This window comes from Lathyrus oleraceus, chromosome 7, assembly GCF_024323335.1.
Source record: "Lathyrus oleraceus cultivar Zhongwan6 chromosome 7, CAAS_Psat_ZW6_1.0, whole genome shotgun sequence".
Lineage (NCBI taxonomy): Eukaryota > Viridiplantae > Streptophyta > Magnoliopsida > Fabales > Fabaceae > Lathyrus > Lathyrus oleraceus.
The window spans coordinates 132,838,414-132,857,001 of record NC_066585.1 but is presented as its reverse complement, the minus strand read 5'-3'; the positions used below and the strand labels follow the sequence as shown (position 1 = coordinate 132,857,001).

Below are 18,588 nucleotides of genomic sequence, written 5' to 3'. Positions count from 1 at the left end.
AAAATAAAAATAACAATAAATGTAAAAATGATTTAAAAATTATGATAAAAATGTATGTGATGCAAAATATTTTTAAATACTTTTTATAAAAAAAATTGGATCAAAACGAATTAAAAATGAATGAGAATTTAAATGGGAAAGAAATGAAATAAAATAAAATGAAATTAGGGCGCCAATGGCTACTAGGATTTGAAAAAAAGCATTGTCAGGATCTGATTGGCTAGAATTCAAAGTTGGCAGCAAACCACGCGCGATCTGACTTTATCTTCAAGCTTGGATTCGAATTTGCAGATCCATGAACTCGTGTTTTTAGAAACACCCAACCATGGAGTTAACTTCACAATATTTCATCGTTCATGTCTCCCTGCATCAAAGCCATTGATTGGCTCTGAGCAAGGAGAATTCAGCTCGAGAACACGAAGAACCCTAAGTGTTCAAAGTAAAATTAAATGACTAATATGAAAGATAAGTTAATGGTAGAAGAGAGCTTTTGATCAGTGGAACAATATGAAGAGAGTGGTAACTTGTTTGCTCAAGAATTTAACTCGTATATACCTTTCTAGTTGGAGCTTCGAAGGTCAACAATGGTGGATCTGGAAGTATTGTTCCAAGGAGTTTCAAGCCAAGACAATGCTTCAGTCAGCTTCAGAAGGTGCCGATGAGTGATTCTTGGTGAAGATTCAAAGCTAAAAGAGCTTGAATCGAAGAAATGTTTAACCGGTTTTTGAGGTATCGGGTTCAAATGGCTTCAGAGTTTCTTTGGTTATCAAAGCATGCAAATGAAGGCAAAAGATTCCTTTATTTATAGGAAATGAGATGAGATCATGGTACATGTGAAATGGAGGTCAATTTGTGTGAATTTGGTCATACTTTTGATGATTTTTAAAGCGTGTGAAATGGGACATGAAATGCATGAATTAGCACTTGAAATAAGTCGTTTTGTGTTTGTTTGCACGCGTTTTAGCATCAGAAACAAGTTGCATATGTGCAAGTGGTCCCAAGATGAAAAATGAATTGTAATTGCAAGTTCTGGGCATCAGGCAAAATATATTTCAACATGCCATGTTTGAAGCTAGGTCAAATGGGATCCACTCGTGTGTTTTGTGATTTTCTTTGTGCCAAATGTTCATCTCATTGCAATGAATTGGATGCAAAAAGAACCAAATTAAAAGGAGGCTTGAGGTGAAAATGTAAAGTATTAAAAATTGAGGTCGTGAAGCAAAGTTGTAGAGGAACTCCTTAGGAACATTTGACTCAAAGAAGCTTGTAAATTGGTTAAAAACTAAAGAAGTTATGGGCTTTGGACCAATAGTGAGCAATACTTGCAAATTAGGTCAACCAAAGTTATGCCAACTTGTGCAAACTTGAAGTTTCCTTGCATCCAAAGCCAAAATAATGATGGGATGAGCATCCCTTGAAGAAAACATGATTAAGGCTTGAATTATCTTGAGGATGACTTGATGAATGGATGAAGTGACATGAAAATAAACACATGAACCACTCTTGAATCAAATAACCACAACTTGCATCTTCCTTGACCAAAGCGGCCTTTGTTTTTATCTTGAATTGAGGTATGGTCACCTACAAACAAGTACCATCTCTTATGATATTTTGGTTAGTTGATAAATGAAACCAAGTGAAAAACCCTAATGTTAAGATCAAACCCAGGAATGTGGCCATGCTTTTGCATCCATGACCAAATGCAATGGTCATGCTAATGACATGATGATGCATGATATGATTCTATGTATGCAAATGAAACAAATGAAAAGGTAGGAAAATGAAGGGTAAATGTTGGGGTATGACAGCCATGGGAAGCAAAGACACCCAAAGGCACGTAGATGATGTAGAGGGGAATATTTGCGATAAAGAATTTGGTGTGGGGTCTTCATGTAAATATTGGGTGTTGGTAGTATATTGATAAGATATGCGGTTGTTCGAAAAAAGTACCAAAGTGTGGGTGGGAGTTTGGCATGATGGAGTAGGGCACGACCAGTTTCAACAATATGTATATGGTGTCTTTCAATTGTTGCATTATGTTTAGGTGTATGTGATGGTGTGGTACAATGAGATATTCCATTTGTGATAGAAATTGTTTAAGTTTAATATAGTCACCTCCATTGTATGAATAAAGTGTAATGATTGGTAAATTAAAAAAAAATCAACAATGGCTTTGAATTGTGGAAAAATGACAAAGTCATTAGTTTTATTTTTTCATTGGATATAACCAAATATATTTAGAGAAATGATCTACAAATATTAAGTAATATAGGTATCCATCTAAGGACCTAATAGGATAAGGGGCCCATACATATATGTAAATAAGTTTTAGTGGCATATTTCTAATAATACTAGAAAATGTAAAAGGAGGCTTATGGATTTTGGAACTTTCACAAGAGATACATGGTGATGAATTGGTCAACTTTATTTGATGAAGGGAAATAAGATGGCTCATTATTCTTTCCCTAAGATGAACGAGGAAATGGTTCCATGGTGGATAGGATGAGAAGTGGGTGACTAAGATCGTGGGATGGTTGATGGAGTAAGGTAGACAGTATAGTATGTGGTTATGTACTCCTTTGAGGAGAGGATCCCTTGTCTTCAAATCCTTCACCAAAAAGCGATAAGAAAAAAATTCAAAGGAATTAGAGTTTGTTTAACACAATGATGATACATATGACAATTGTTTTAAGATATTTGGAACATGAAACATTTGTGTTAAGTATATGTTTTGATTTTTTGTGGGTAAGACAAGTTTACCCGTGTGAGCAATTGGAAGAGTGTTACAGTCTCCTATTGTGATATGATCATTGCCTCGGTAAGGCTTAGTGAGATGAAGTTGATCCAAATCATTGGTGACGTGATGAGTGGCACCGTAGTCAATGATCCAAGTTAGATTAATGTGAATGATGCATAATAAGCATGATAAGCAACTGAACGGCGGTTGGGATAAATCGAAGGATAACCATGAAGCTTATAATAGAACTTAGTCATGTGGCCTAGCTTGTCACAATATTGACAAGTGATAGTCTTTAGGGATTATCGAGATTCGTTGGTGTTTGAGGGGTTATTGGATATGTTTGGTGGATGGTTGCATTTGGAAAAGTTTGGTTTGCCTTTGTATGTTGTATGAGCTGGGGTAACAGGAGGAGTGACATCATCATAGGTAAGGTGGGCTTCATAATCTTGAAGGAGATCACAAAGTTCTTCAAACACAATAAGATTTTAAGGAGCACGAATAACAACCAATATTTATGTGTATTCTGGACCAATACTTTTAAGTATGTGTGTGTGTGTGTGTGTGTGTGTGTGTGTGTGTGTGTGTGTGTGTGTGTGTGTGTGTGTGTGTATAACTAGATCAATATCATCTAGTGGTGAATTGATGATAACAAGTTTATCTGAAATTGCCTTAATATCGTGTAGGTATTATGTGACAGATTTGGAGCCTTTGTTGTATCTTGTGAGTCGTTCCTCGAGTTGCATGATGTGTATTTGTGTTTTGCTAGCTAAAGTTTTGTTGAGTACGTCTCATGATTGTTTGTAGTTTTGTTTTTGCATTACCAAGCATAATGACAACATATTGATCCATGGAGGAGAGAATGGCATGAAGTATGAGTTGATCTTGCCTTGTCCAATACTCATAGTCACCATGTGTTTGGGCTGGGAAACGTTTTTTGCCATCTACAAAACTTTGCAAATTATATTCAATGTGAAGGGCATTGAATTGCATCTTCCATGCTGGAAAATTAAGGTGTGCTAATTTGATGGAGGACTGGGTGTGTAGAACAATGAAATTGGCGGTTTCGTTGATGGAAATAGTGTGGCTAGACATGTTGAAAGTTTTGGATTGGTGTTGTCATGCTAACAAGCGACAGATACCATATAAGATGGATTTTTTAAAAGCAAACTTGTGATCGAGATTGGTATATATATATATATATATATATATATATATATATATATATATATATATATATATATATATATATATATATATGGAATTTGTGATCGAGATTGACTTGATTGCAAAACTCAAAAACAAACTTATTAGTTTTAATATCACATATGTTTATAAAATTTTAAAAGCACAAATTAAAATAGTATTGTTGTGTAATATTTGAATTATGCAATCAAATAAATATGTAATATCCTGCATTCCCTTAAATGCTCAATTAGTTATCATTTGAGACTAACTGAGTTTATATGTACTCCATCTCTTGTCAGTTGGAATAATTTGAGCTCTTATATGCTCTAATTGTTGTCAGGTGGAACAAATAGAGTAACCAGTGGACTCAGAAGAGATCAATTATTATTAAAAGAGACTAACCATTCTTAATAAGTGCAAGAGGAGACATTTTGGTAACATTAATAATTGATCAATTGGTACTAGAAGATAAAATATCAATTGAGATATTTTGTATCATTACTTAATATCATATATTATATATTATATAGTATATGTTATATATGTGTGGTGATTAAGAAAGAAGGAAAGAAAAGATAAGAATAAGAAAGAAAAGTAGATAAGAACAAGAAGAGAGATATCGGTAAGGGAGAAAGAAAGAAAAAAGAAATAAAGAGAAAGAGAGAGGGAAAAGAAGAGAAGAAGAGGAAGAAGAATAAGAAGTCCATGGAGGAGTTGTTATCATCATCAACAACACCTTCATTTCATCATCATCATCACCAACTTCGCTTCATCTTTTATACCATCCTTTCCATAGAAGGTGAGTTCCTAATTAGATTTAGCTTGGGGGAATAATTTCATGACTTGGGGATGTTAGGGTTTTCTGTTATTGTGTTAAATCTATGAATGATATGTTATTATGCTAAGTTGTGTTCTATGTTGGTGTTAGTGTGCTAAGTTATATTCTATGTTGGTGTTGTAGTATTGGTACCATGATTGCTTTAGTATTTGTTGGGATCATGGAATATGTTTAATTCTTGTTGATTATTGAGAGTTTACATGTTGATTTCATTATCTAATGTTAGCACAAGTATTGAAATGGTTTGAAGGGGTAATTATAGAATATGAAGTGTTAAAAACTTAGTAATCGTGATCTTTCACTACAATCGATTATTTCCCAAGTTTTTTTTGCAAATAGAGAGTTTTGGAAGGCCAAACAATCGATTATATTCCTACAACTATCGATTGTTGTTATTAGTTCTTTGAAATATAAAAATGTGCCTTCACCAAGAGTTGAACATAAGACCTTTTGGTCATAGTGCAAGCTCCTTACCATTAGGCCATGTTCTTTTTATTAAATACTAATGCAATGTTAGTCTAATATTATATCATGCGTTATTTCATATTTTCCTTATATTGGAATATGGTGGTGAGAAAATTATTATATAAAGAGAGGTATCTATGAGTTATATTGAAATGTATGCCATGAACTATATTAGGGATTGTTGGTTGAACACCATGGTTCTTGTTTCCACCATAATTAAAGAACCGAGAACCGATGAATACGAGACTAGGGCCATTGGAAGGTTAATCCAGTGCTTTATTGCATGGTAATGAGAAAATCATGATTCTTAAACCAAGGATGCTTGGTGAATGATAATAATTGTTAGGGGCCTTATGTGTGTTATTATGTATGTTTGATAATTATCTTGTTTGTGCTTAATAACCTAAAATGTTGATAAGTGAGGATAACTAGGATGACATCTAGGTGAATGAATTATTAACCTAACTTAAGCTAGGATAAGAGAACTAGTTGGCAATATTCGAACACAAGGATACCTCGGTGTGTTTCGTGGATGGATAGTTGTTACAAATAAATCAAATCATGAATTAATATTCTTTGTATGGAACATGATGTTTGTGTGAGGGTGAAAGTAATCACCTAGTGATTAGCGGTTAATCATGTTGCTTTTAACAAACAAATCATGTATTCGGAAACAACCCCATTGTCGTGCCAGTCTCAAAGTTGGATGCTTATGAGAAGTAAGAATTGGGATATTTGCACTAATGCTTCGGGCTAAACCAAATGGGTTAGAGTCCCATAATGTAACCAAATGGGTTAGAGTCCCATAGTGGACCTAAAAGTGGGTTAGAGTCCCTTACAAGGAATAAGGCTCGAAATGGGTTTGGGTCCCATAGGGAGCAATGATTCTTAGATTGGGTACAAGTCCCATGAAAGAATATGAAATCCACAAAAACTTCGAAGTATGATACAAGGATCCGTGACCCGCGTCGAGAATCCTAGACGTAGGGTTGGTCGGGTAAAAATGCCTTGGTACGGTTTCAGAATAATGATTTTTTTAGTTGTTAACTCAAGTGTGCATGTTTCCATACAATGTGATAATCTCCTAGTTGCTTAAGTATTTATCCTCTTTGAAGACTTGAGTTAGGAAATCGATTAGAAACCCTGTAGAGCCGAGTGAACCCATAAGATAGGGGAACTCACTAAGATTATTATCTCACCCCAATATTGTTGTTGCTTTTCAGGTGTTGTTTATAGGTTATATGTAAAACAAGTTGTCTATTGAAGTTTCAAAGGATGTTGATCATTATGATATTTCGTTGTGGATTATGTATAATGAAGAGACTGTACATAGATCTTATGTTGCATTAGTACCAAAAATTAACACTTATATGATATTATTCTAGATATATATTATACGGGTTGTTACAGTTGGTATAAGAGCCTGGGTGATTATCGACCTAGACTTGAAACATCATAAGTAAATTTATCCCTAACTCATATGTGTGTCTAGCCAATATGATTCTTAATATCATTGTATGTAGTATTGGGCATGATCAACCTAATTATATGTGTGTGGTAGGTAAGATCATGGTTGAGCGAGCACGAGGACTCTGAAGGTTGTGCAGTGCTTGTACTTTGAGGATGGACTCAAACCAAGAGTTAGAAAGTAAGTAGAACCAATTAGCTCAGTTGAAGTTCAGTAGGAATTGTGATTCTGGTAATATAGAATTGAAGGGAGGTGTATGGTTCAAGCAATTCTATAATGCTAAAGGAGTCGGGAAGTGAGGATTTTTATTAGATGAATTTGTCGGAATATTGAGAAATATGTGAATATGCTAGTAGAACAAGATTGACTCACTGGTATGGAATAAGTATTATAGGTAATTCCATATAGTGAGGGAGGAAGGATGGTTTTATTGTAAGTATGACATAAGGTCTGGAAGTGAGGTAGTGCATCGGTGTTTCAACTCTTAAGGTCATTGGAGCATCTTAGAAGAACAAGAGTACTTCTAAGGTCACTGGAGCATCTTAGAAGAATAAGAGTACTTCAGGGTGTTTCAACAAGAGTACTTCTAAGGGTACCTTCCAAATGGTTAAGGGCTCGAGAGGTAGGGATGTTCCGCTTTGTTGAGGGTCTAAGGTAGTGGTGAAGTCTAAGAAGAGACTTGAGGACATGACTGCATATTCCAAGTGAAACAGGTATGCACCAAATGAAGGGTAGAATATAAATCAAGTATATCCAGTCTTAGAAGGGAAGTCAGGTTCAGGATAGTTCATCAGAGATTCAATGTTAGTAAGGAGACGTTATGAAAATGTTGAGTGGCCCAAGGATCAGCTGAAAGAGATTTGGATCATAGAGAGGACAATCATTATATAACAACGGAAGCTCTAGAGGGATTGGTTGAAGGATATTTGTGTTGAGGAAAAGATCAAGTAATTTAGATTTAAGGAATTCTAGTAGAATGGTTATGTAATTAGAGTTGAGAGAATTATCATAAGAAAAGAAGTGAACGCGGAGTTTGGAAACAATGTGAATGTTACAATACAACTGTTGGAAAGGGGTACATTTTAGATAAAGGCACAATGGGATCATCAAGATTCATTAAGGCTAAGATATGGGTGTGTAGTTGATGATTGTTCACATACGAAAATTTCTATAGTATGAAGTGGAGTAGATAATGGTATACCTTGGTTATGAAGTATGTGATAGTAGCATTATGGTCACAGGTATGTGAAATTGACTACCTTTCTTTGGGATAGTTATGGAGTATCACATTCTTTATTTCGAGCAATGAGTCTTGTGTCTTGAGAAGTTTAAGTTTGTGGTAAGCAACGAAAGACAAACTAAGATTTAGTACGGGACTAAGTGTGAATCGTGGAATGGACTATACTGGATGGTGTTGCAGTTAGTTAATAAGAGTTATCGGTTAAGGATCATTCAGATAAGTGGTTTCTATGCGGTGAAGTGTTCAATGGATATTGTTTTGGAAGCAAATCCACGTCAATAAGTATGTGGTAATGTCAAGGTTCACCTTGAGTATGTATTATATGGTTTGCAAGAGTAAGAGTGGGTTATTGAAAGCTAGATTGTTATTCATCTTCCTGAGTAGTGTTTGGATTGGTTGATCACGGTGAATGATCTTCACACATTGTTGAAACTGAGTATATCCTAAATCTTATTAGTGTACCATTATGAGTGTGCGAGTTAAGGATGGAGTTGCAAGTTACTACAAGACAAACTGATAGTTTTGAAATTGGAACTTTTTAGTGTATTGTGTAGCTGATCATTCGTAGAAATGTCGAAGAAGTCAGGTGTTTGGGGAACCAACCTAGTTAACCATACTCAGTGTGAGTAAGTCTTGGGTGTATCACTATTATGACTAATGAGAAGCATAAGAAGTGAAGCTGAAAGGGACTTACCAACGTGGTGGTTTTTAAGAGATCGGTTTAGTATCTTGCATATGTGTTATTAAGGTGTAAGTGATTAGTCAGAGTATAACATTGGATAATTCTCTCGAATTCATGGCCTTAGATATAGACCCCATGAGAGTGGTAAAGGATGTGTACAGTGATACTCTACCTTATTGAAAGGACTTGTAAGTCATCCTTCCAGGCAAGAGTGGGAATGTGATATTCCTGAAGTTAAGCATGTAACTTGAACTATATCTGAGTAAGAGCACGAGCTAAGAATTTCTATGAGATGGAGTATGATGATCGAGATGAATGATTTTGGTTAGGAAGTGCAATGTTGTCTCCAGATGTGTGACTTTATGATTAGTATTGGGAAATAACAATTACATCTTTGATGGGTTGAGGTTCTATGGAAGTGTTGTCTCGTCGATGACTTGAAATTTCTTCTTGGTATTATTCTCCAGTTGGTTGTTGCATTTCTCCATCTTTGTATCGGTAAGAAGGTTACTCTTCCTGAGAATGATTAGTAAGGTCCCATTACTGTTTTGAGTGGTGGGCACTCTGGAGGATAAGTATGAGTTCCTACGAAGGTTTTTAGCTAACCAGTAGTGCCTAGGAATCTCAGGTGTTCCACACAGTTTGAATCAGAGTAGCGAATGGAAGGTGATGAATGGATGCATTCAATAAATTTAGTGGAGGATTGTAATACCCCAAAATTTACCCTTCATTTTTCTGGAAGCATGAGATTGTGTCTTACATTGCATTAGCATCATACTAGGTCATACTCATTGCATACTGCATCAGTGACTTGGGAAATCAGGGTTTGATTGCTCACTCCTTAACAGAAGGAGCCCACACAAAGCAAAATTTAGAATTGGACTTCACTCTCCAAATATACAAGTCTCAAGGGGTTCCATATGTCTTATTATGGTACTTAGTTCATCAGTGGAAGATTCAGGGCTCTCAGAGTGTGCATTTGGATTTAATCAGAAATTAGGGTTTCATGGCTACCTGCAACAGGCAAGGTTTGGTTGGAAGTGAAGGGGCTCATTCATGTCATGATTATAGAGGCATCTTGTCCTAAGAAGATCCACAATTATCTCACAAAGATCCATTGGCAATCAGTGCAATCAGTCCCTGATCAATTTTGCCCTAAAACTAGGGTTTGGTAAAAAATCGGTTTATTTCTGATTCCTTGGGCGAAACTCTTTTACATGGCCCTCTATATGTCCACAAGGGTCTACATACAAAAAATCAGCTCTTTATTTGAGCCAGAGGTGCTTCAATTGATCAATGGAATCGGAAATCAGACAGTTTGGGAAAAGTCAACTGTGGGGCCAGAAAAGTCAACTCCTGACATTTTTGAAAGTGGAATCTCAAAATTCATGCATAAGGGAGCCTACATGTGAAATTTTATCAAGGTTGGATCATGGATTCATCATTTAATCAGGAGTTGGAAAAGTTACTAAATTAGGAAATAGTTGACTTTCCATTTAGGGCAAGTTTTTATGATTTTTGCACCCACTTTAAGCCCATTTTCCATCAAGATTCAAGCTCCATTTGAAAATTTCTCTAACATGAAAGTTGTTCCTCTTGTTCCAAGCTTTCTATAGATATAAAGTTTGTTTCATTTGGATTAAAATTGAGAAAGTTATGCTTGGTCAAAGTGAGATATTATTTTAGAACACTTAGAAAATTTTCTAAGTCCAAAATTTGCAAAATTTGTCAAGACTTATGGGCCAATTTTCTTTCACTTCAAGGCATCTTTTGAAAATACTTTCTTCATGACAGTTGTACCTTGCTATGTGCTCTTTCACATCCTTTTAGAATCATCCCATTTGGATCATTGGTTTGAAAGATACACTCATCTAAAGTTAGCCTCATGGACTGAATTGTTTGACAGCATTTAGGCCAAACTGGCCCAACCATTTTGCAGTTATGGAACCTGAACGTTATGGCCATTTTCTACCTCTTTCCACTCATCATTTAAATTTGTGTTCAACATGAAAGATGTTAAGCTCCATGCCCTCTTTCTACTGTTTACATTGCCTTGCCATTTGGTTACATACTCATCAAGATACAAGGTCTTAAAGTCACCCTGTTGGACTATTTTTTGTGCTGCACAAGCCAAACCAAATCAGACCACAAAACCAACCAACACACCTTTTACCTCATTTGGCCATTTTCTTTATGCCACATTTAGCCATTTCTTTTCACACCTCATTTTTGCACCTTTTACACATAACCCAAGCCAAACACTTCAAGCCCATTAAGAGCACTTTAACCCTACATATTTAAACATCAAAACCCTAATCTTGAAGTATGGTGGCTTCAAAAAGTTCAGAGCAAGGCAAGCAAAAGATTTTTTTCATTCCTTTCCATTTTCACAAGTTCTAAAAGTTCTCAAAGCACAAGCATCTCATTTTCATTCCATCTTCAAGGGGCAGTGGACCTTTCATCCACTAGGTAACCTCCTTATCCCAACCTTCCATGGCCATGAATATCATACTTGTTCACCACTTGTTTCTTCCATGCTTACCATCCATACTTCATGTTATTTTTCATTTTTACCATGCCATGCCATGCTTATTTTCCATGTTAACAATATACCATGCTTGTTTATGAAGCCCTCACCATGAGGCATTGCTTTAAGTTGGAGTTTTGTGACAGTGAAATTTTTGCCGTATCCATGTGAATGAGGCCCCCTTGTTGTTCGCTTTTCTACATGTTCAAGCCATTATTTTCAATGAAACAAGATACCATTGTGTTCTACTCGTTTCAAACTTAAACTTTGCTTTTTACATCATCTCATTTGGAGCCCTGTAGCATGAGATATGTTGGTTGGAAAATGGAAGAAATTTTCTGCGTTTTCGCGTGTGATGCATGCTGTTAGGTCTTTTTTCATTTTGCATGGAGGAGGCGTCCACGTGTCACGCTTGTAACCCTTCGATCCCGCGCCTGGCTTTGATCACGTTCGTCCATTCCACTTTTTTGTCATTTTGTGACTTACTCCAAGCTGACCAATTGACTAGCATGTTACATGGTTTAATTAATTGGTTCATTTATTTTTTGTCACACACTTAAATAAATACTTGGACCTGCGCCTGGCGCACCTGCTGTTCGCACCCCACACTCTGGCCCATTATCCATTTTATTTTCATTCTTTTTAATTCTTAGTTTTTATTTTCTACTTTGTTTTTAATTCTTAAAAATATTTTCTTATTTCATAAAAAATCCAAAAAAATATTTTTTATATTCCTTAATGTTTGATTTAATTTATTTTAATTTTTATTTTCATATTTGTTTAATGTTAATATTTTATTTCAATTATTTATTTCAAATAGTCCATTTTAACACACATTTTTTCATTTATTTTATTTTCATGACTTCAAATTATTTTTAGATTCTGATTTTTGGGATGAGGGTTGACCAATGTCTCATGGTCAACCTGAACTTTTCTTGGGATTTTATTTCCCATTTTTAATTTATTTTGGATTTATTTTTGACCTAGTTTGCTTGGTTGACTTTTCATTTGACCTTTGTTTTGATTCAATTAATTCAATAACCAAATTTCATTATTTTTGAAATCTTTTTGGGGGATGATAATGTCCTGACCCCACCTTAGTTAGTTTAATTTTTCATAATTTTCTTGATTAATTTACTATTTATTTGATAATTTTTAAGTTGACTTGACTTTACAGTTGACTTTTCTATGATTGATGTTTGACTTAAGGGATTGCTTAAGGCAATTGAAGAGATCTTTTAATCCTTCCTTATTCATCTCATAGGCCATGTATTAGAGGCATCTCATCTTGATTTTATTTGATCCTTGCATCATTTCCCGATTAAATTATTCTTTGATCCTTTGTGTGCATAGTTTCACCTGTCTGATTCATCTGATATTTTATATACTTGTTCCTTTCATCCATGCTTCTATTGTTTGATTGTTTAACATGTTTATACTTCTCATGCATTGTCTAATGTTTCATTACTTCATTCTTTGATTATTTGATTTGATCATATACATGATTGCTTATCTTATCTGTTTGATTAACTGTGGCCTACTTGTATGATGTATGAGGCACATATTATTATTGTTTGATTGCCATGAACAATCCCCATTCATAACAAATGTACCCCTCTCCCATGAAGTGTATAATGTTTATTCTTTCATTCTTTATTCATTTGTTAATACAAGAAATAAAACGAACATTCGATAATCATTTCAAAACAAGATCAAAACCTCGATCCAACATCGAGTAATCATTTTCAAAACTTAACAGAACCAGCACGTATTCATCCATTCTTTTGTAAGTCGATTGCTTCATGCATCGCCATTTCTCTTGTAAGTCGATTGCTTCTGGCATCGCCATCTACCTATAAGTCGATTGCTTCATGCATCGCCATCTACCCTTTACCCTTATCCTCTTCTTGCTCCATGTGTCGATTCTTGTTCCGTTTAGGTAGCACCCATTAGGTAGAACCCTTTTTGTATGATAACATAGGTAGAATTCCCATATTCCTTTGTATGATAACATAGGTAGTATTCCCTCATTCTTTTGTATGATAACTAGGTAGTATTCCCTCATTCTTTTGTATGATAACATAGGTAGAATTCCCTTCATTCTTTACATGCTAACATTAGGTAGATGTTCCCATTTGTAAATCCTAACACTTAGGTCCATATTGCATGACAACTCTAGGGCAGAGCTTCCCCATTTTTAGACCTTCCGTGCGTCTCCGATCATGTGGCATGTCATTCCGTTCTATTGCAAAGAGGTAACTGCCTAAGACTCGATTCAGCGAGCTGCGACACCTGCTGCTAGGACGTGAACACATTGCCCACTCTCCTTTGACACAACTGGTGTGCTCCTTTGTAAGTCCATGTTCAAATGGAAATCCTTATGTAGTCGAACTACAACAACTCTGATTCTCATTCCAGATGAGATACGTAGGCACGAGATGCGATGTCTTGCCGAGTTTTTTTTTACTGACGACTAACAACTAATCCTTGTTTGCTTTCGCCCTAGCTGCGATTCTTTTCTCTCGCACTCGTTGCGATCGAGACGTTCCCTTTCTCTTGCCCTAGTTGCAATCGAGACCTTTGTTCCCGTAGTTAGCCGAACTACGGTTTGCTCTGATTCTCATTCCAGATGAGATACGTAGGCATAAGACGCGATGTCTTAGCGAGCACACTTCTCTTTAACCCATAGGTAGCCGAGCTACGAAGACTCTGATTCTCATACTCAGATGAGATACGTATGTAGTGGATGCGACATCCGTGCGAGTCATTTTCTTTTGACCCTCTTTTAGTAAATAGTACATTAGATAAACACACACCCTTTAGACAAGAACAACAAGAGTGGATCCCGTAGAGTACTACAGATGCGTAGGGGTGCTAATACCTTCCCTTCGCATAATCGATTCCCGAACCCAAGATTTGGTTGCGAGACCTTGTCTTTTTCCTTTCCTTTCTCCAGGTTTACTTCGAGCGTTTCCTTTCCCTCCTTTGGGATAAATAACGCACGGTGGCGACTCTTCTGTCATTTCCTTTTTTTCGCCCGTTGTTTTTTCGCAGGTTGCGACAAGGATCAGATGGATAAGTAATCATATGAATGAAAGTTAGACAACCTTGAGCCAAGTGTGTATCTGATTGGAATAGTATGAGAGAAGTGAAGCATCAGGGTATGAGCTCATAATGTATATTACCAGGTTAAGTAAAATTGATAAGGATATCAATTGATGGATTATAAAGTTTGTCTTAATTGCTGAAGGAATTGTGAGAGAAGAGTAGTCATATTGTGTGTAGTCAAGGAATCAATCAGTTATCTCTTGAAAATTTAATAAGTATTGATTATTCAAATAAAGATAAGGAAGGTGTGGTTTCCAGAGGGAAATGCGACCAAGTGATTCATAGTGGTATGTCAGATGAATTGAGTAGGAGCAAGGTTAGAAGTTAATGAAATATTGGAATAAGATTATGGTTAAGATCACAAAGTTTGGAGAGTTCATGAAAGAAGGAAATTTTCCAGTGAAGACAAGTTGGATGACTGAGTATGTCAGAGGATTGAATTGAAGCAAAGCCAAATGTTGACCTGAGACGATGATGCAAGAAGTGTTTATTTTGTTGAGTGGAGGAAATTCATGGGAGAATTTCAATTTAAGGGGGGGAGTGCAATATTCCATATTCCTTTAAATACTCAATTAGTTGTTGGTTGAGACCAACTGAGTTCCTATGTACTATATCTCTTGTCAGTTGGAACAATATGAGCTCCTATATGCTCTAATTATTGTCAGTTAGGAAGAATAGAGTAATCAGTAGACTCAGAAGAGATCAATTATTATTAAAAGAGACTGACCATTTTTAATAAGTGCAAGAGGGAACATTTTAGTAACATTAATAATCGGTTAATTGGTAATAGGAGACAAAATATCAATTGAGATATTTTTTTATCATTACTTAATACCATATATTATATATTATATTCTATATATTATATATGTGTGGTGGTTAAGAAAGAAGGAAAGACAAGATAAGAATAAGAAAGAAAAGTAGACAATAACAAGAAGAGAGATATAGGTAAGGGAGAAAGAAAGAAAGAAAAAGACAAAGACAAAGAGAAAGGGAAAAAGAAGAGAAGAATAGAGAAATAGGAAGAAGGGAAGAAGAAGAAGAAGGCCATGAAGGAGTTGCCATCATCATCATCAACAACTTTATTTCATCATCATCGTTAACTTCACTTCATCTTCTATATCATCCTCTATATAGAAAGTGAGTTCCTAGTTAGATTTAGCTTGGGGAATAATTTCATGACTTGGAGAAGTTAGGGTTTTATGTTAAATCCATGAATGTTATGTTGTTGTGCTAAGTTATGTTCTATGTTGGTGTTGTTGTGCTAAGTTATGTTCTATGTTGGTGTTGTTGTGTTGGTACCATGATTGCTTTAGTTTGTGTTGGGATCATGATATATGTTTGATTCTTGTTGATTATTGAGAGTTTACATGTTGATTTCATGATCTAATGTTATCACAAGTATTGAAATGGTTTGAAAGGGGTAACTATGGAGTATGAAGTGTTAAAAACTGGACTGTAGAAATTAAGAGAAATTATAGTTTTTAGGCTGAACAATCGATTGTTCTTTCACTACAATCGATAGTTTCCCAAGTTTTTCACGAGAGTTTTGGGAGGCCAAACAATTGGTTGTATCCTAAAAACAATCGATCATTGTTATTAAATTTTTGAAAAAATAAAATGTGTCTTCACCAAGAGTTGAACATAAGACCTTTTGGTCATGGTGCAAGCTCCTTGCCATTAGCTCATGCAATGTTAGTATAATAGTATATAATGTATTATTTCATATTTTCCTTATATTGGAATATGGTGGTGAGAGAATTATTATATAGAGAGAGATCTCTACAAGTTATATTGTAATGTATGCCATTAACTATATTACGGATTGTTGGTTGAATATCATGGTTATGTTTTCACCATAATTCAAGAATCGAGAATCCGATGGATATGAGACTAAGACCATCGGAAGGATAATTCAATGGGCTATTGCATGGTAACGAGAAAACCATGATTCTTAAACCAAGGATGTTTGGTTAATGATAATAATTGTTATGAGACTTATGTGTGTTATTGTGTATGTTTGATAATTATCTTGTTTGTGTTTAATAATCTAAAATGTTGATAAGTGAGGATAATTAGGATGACATCTAGGTGAATGAATTAGTAACCTAACTTAAGTTAGGTTCAGGGCCGTCCATTTGCCGGTGCAGCATGTGTTGTAGAACAGGGGCCCAAAATTTGGGGGACCCACTTCTTTTTCTTATTATTTAAATAATACATTTTACACCTATTTTTACAATAACAAAAAAAGGTGTAAAATTTATATGTTGTTCAAAATCTATTTTACAACTCTGTTTTAAAAATAGGTGTAAAATCATAATTTACTTTTTTAAAACTATTTTATATTGTTTTTTTTAAACTTCGATATAAATTTATATTCTTTTAGGTCTATTTTAAAATTAAAACAGGGCCCTCGAATTGATTGGGTTGACCCTGACATGGATAAGAGAATTAATTGGCGATATCCAGACAAAAGGATACCCCGGTGTGTATCATGGTGTCATACCCCAATTTTGTCCGGCCCTTTGTGGTTTACCCATGAGATCTCTTTGTTTCAAAAGCCCATTTGCATAAGTGCGTTCATAATCTAAAATGTGGTTTGAATCTTTTTACATTACTAATCCAAAACCTATTTTTTTTAGTAAGTATTAAGAGCCATGTTATTATTTCTATGATCACTATTTACTAGTCCATTTACACATCCCAAATATTTATACCAACTTCTAAGTTCTTCATGGGTTCCCAAATTAAATTTGCATTTTTTAGAAACATGTATGTGTTTTTTTAAATTAAAAGTCCCATATTTAGATTTTTGTATTTAAAATAGAATTGTGTTGTTTTTTTAAATTAAAAGTTCCATATTTAGATTTTTGTATTTAAAATAGAATTGTGTTGTTTTTAAATTAAATCACTATACTTAGTTTCTTTGTACCTAAGTTAGAATTATGTTGTTTTTTTAGATTAAGTCATTATACTTAAGTTAGAAGTGTATTGTTTTTAAAAGTTGAAAGTGATTAGCATGAATAAATATTGAGTTAAGTTTTGAAAGCTTATAAGGTTGAATACATAATTATTAATGGCATGAGACTTCAAATCCAACAAATTGCAAATTGCCCAAATTCACTTTAATAATTCAATTTTTTTCAAATCCAACAAGTTACAATGGCCATTAGACTTTTAATTCAATAAGTTACATAAGTCCAAATACACATTTTGTCCTTAAAAAAAACTAAACTAAATAGTTACATTTTAACTAAGTGGAGTTTGCTGGAAAAAAAAGGTTCCTATTTCTAATGACCAAGACCAGCACGCCTCCAAGTGTACTGTCTTACAACCTACTTTTTCTTCCCATTCCATCAAAGCCACCTCAGAGTTGTAATCTGCAGAGAACAAAAACAGCTTATTTTAAAAGCACTTTTCAAAAGCACTTAGAGAACTGAAAAACAACTAAAAAATTACTCAGATTAAAACTTTATCCATAAGGTTAACCTAAACATCCAAAAAGCACTTTTGACATTAGCTTAAAACAGAACAAACCAAATCCCACATAATCTAGGATGAGAAATTCGAAAAAGGGGAAAGTTTTTGTAAGACTTAAAATTCTTCATAAACATAGAGAAGATAACAGAGTGTTTAATAATCAAGAACAAGAGAGCAAAATATTTTTCTCGAAAAAAACCAAACAAGAACCACACGGTAATTTTTCAGGAAAAATCCTAAAGATCCAACAGCAAAACACAGCAAGAATAGCAAACCCAGCAAGAACAAGATAGTATTTTGTTTCTAAAAAACCTAAAGAACAGCAAACACAGCAAGAACAACATAAACACAACAGAGATTTTTTTTCAAAAAAACCCTAAAGAACACAACAACAATAACAGAAACGAAGACGCTCGGTAATCCTTCACCGATGATTCACGAATCGATCAGTAATCGAAGGAGGAGAAGAGAGATAGAGTTGGGAAAGAAAAGAAATAACAGAAGCATAAGAGAGAAGCGAAAAAACTCGACAATACCTTTTCGGAATTGATTCGCTTCCGCTCTTCATCTTTCGACTCGAGCATCGTCATTCTGCGTTCCATCTTCAAGCCACGACCACGACGATCTCCCACGATCCTCTCTCGATTCAGAAAAATCTAACCCGATTTCCATCCACCGTAACACCATCCTCACCGGTGCAACCTCCATCATTCCGACAACCACTTGCCGCCGCTAATAACGGCCTTCACCACCGTACTCTCGCTCACGCCGTTGTGGAGGTCCGTTTTTCTCCTTCTCTCATTTCCTATCCCATTTTACTCCCACTCTCAGCAAACCTAATTTGTGACGTGTAAC

The 18,588-nt window shown here is 35.1% G+C and overlaps 1 long non-coding RNA gene across 1 annotated transcript; it reads right to left on the bottom strand.

The window, feature by feature from the left end:
• Positions 1-17,372: 17,372 nt before the first annotated feature.
• Positions 17,373-18,588, bottom strand: LOC127105115 (uncharacterized). The gene is made up of 2 exons (XR_007794904.1): positions 18,270-18,588; positions 17,373-17,633 (listed from the first exon to the last, which is right to left on the bottom strand). It is a non-coding gene; the product is annotated as an uncharacterized LOC127105115 (long non-coding RNA).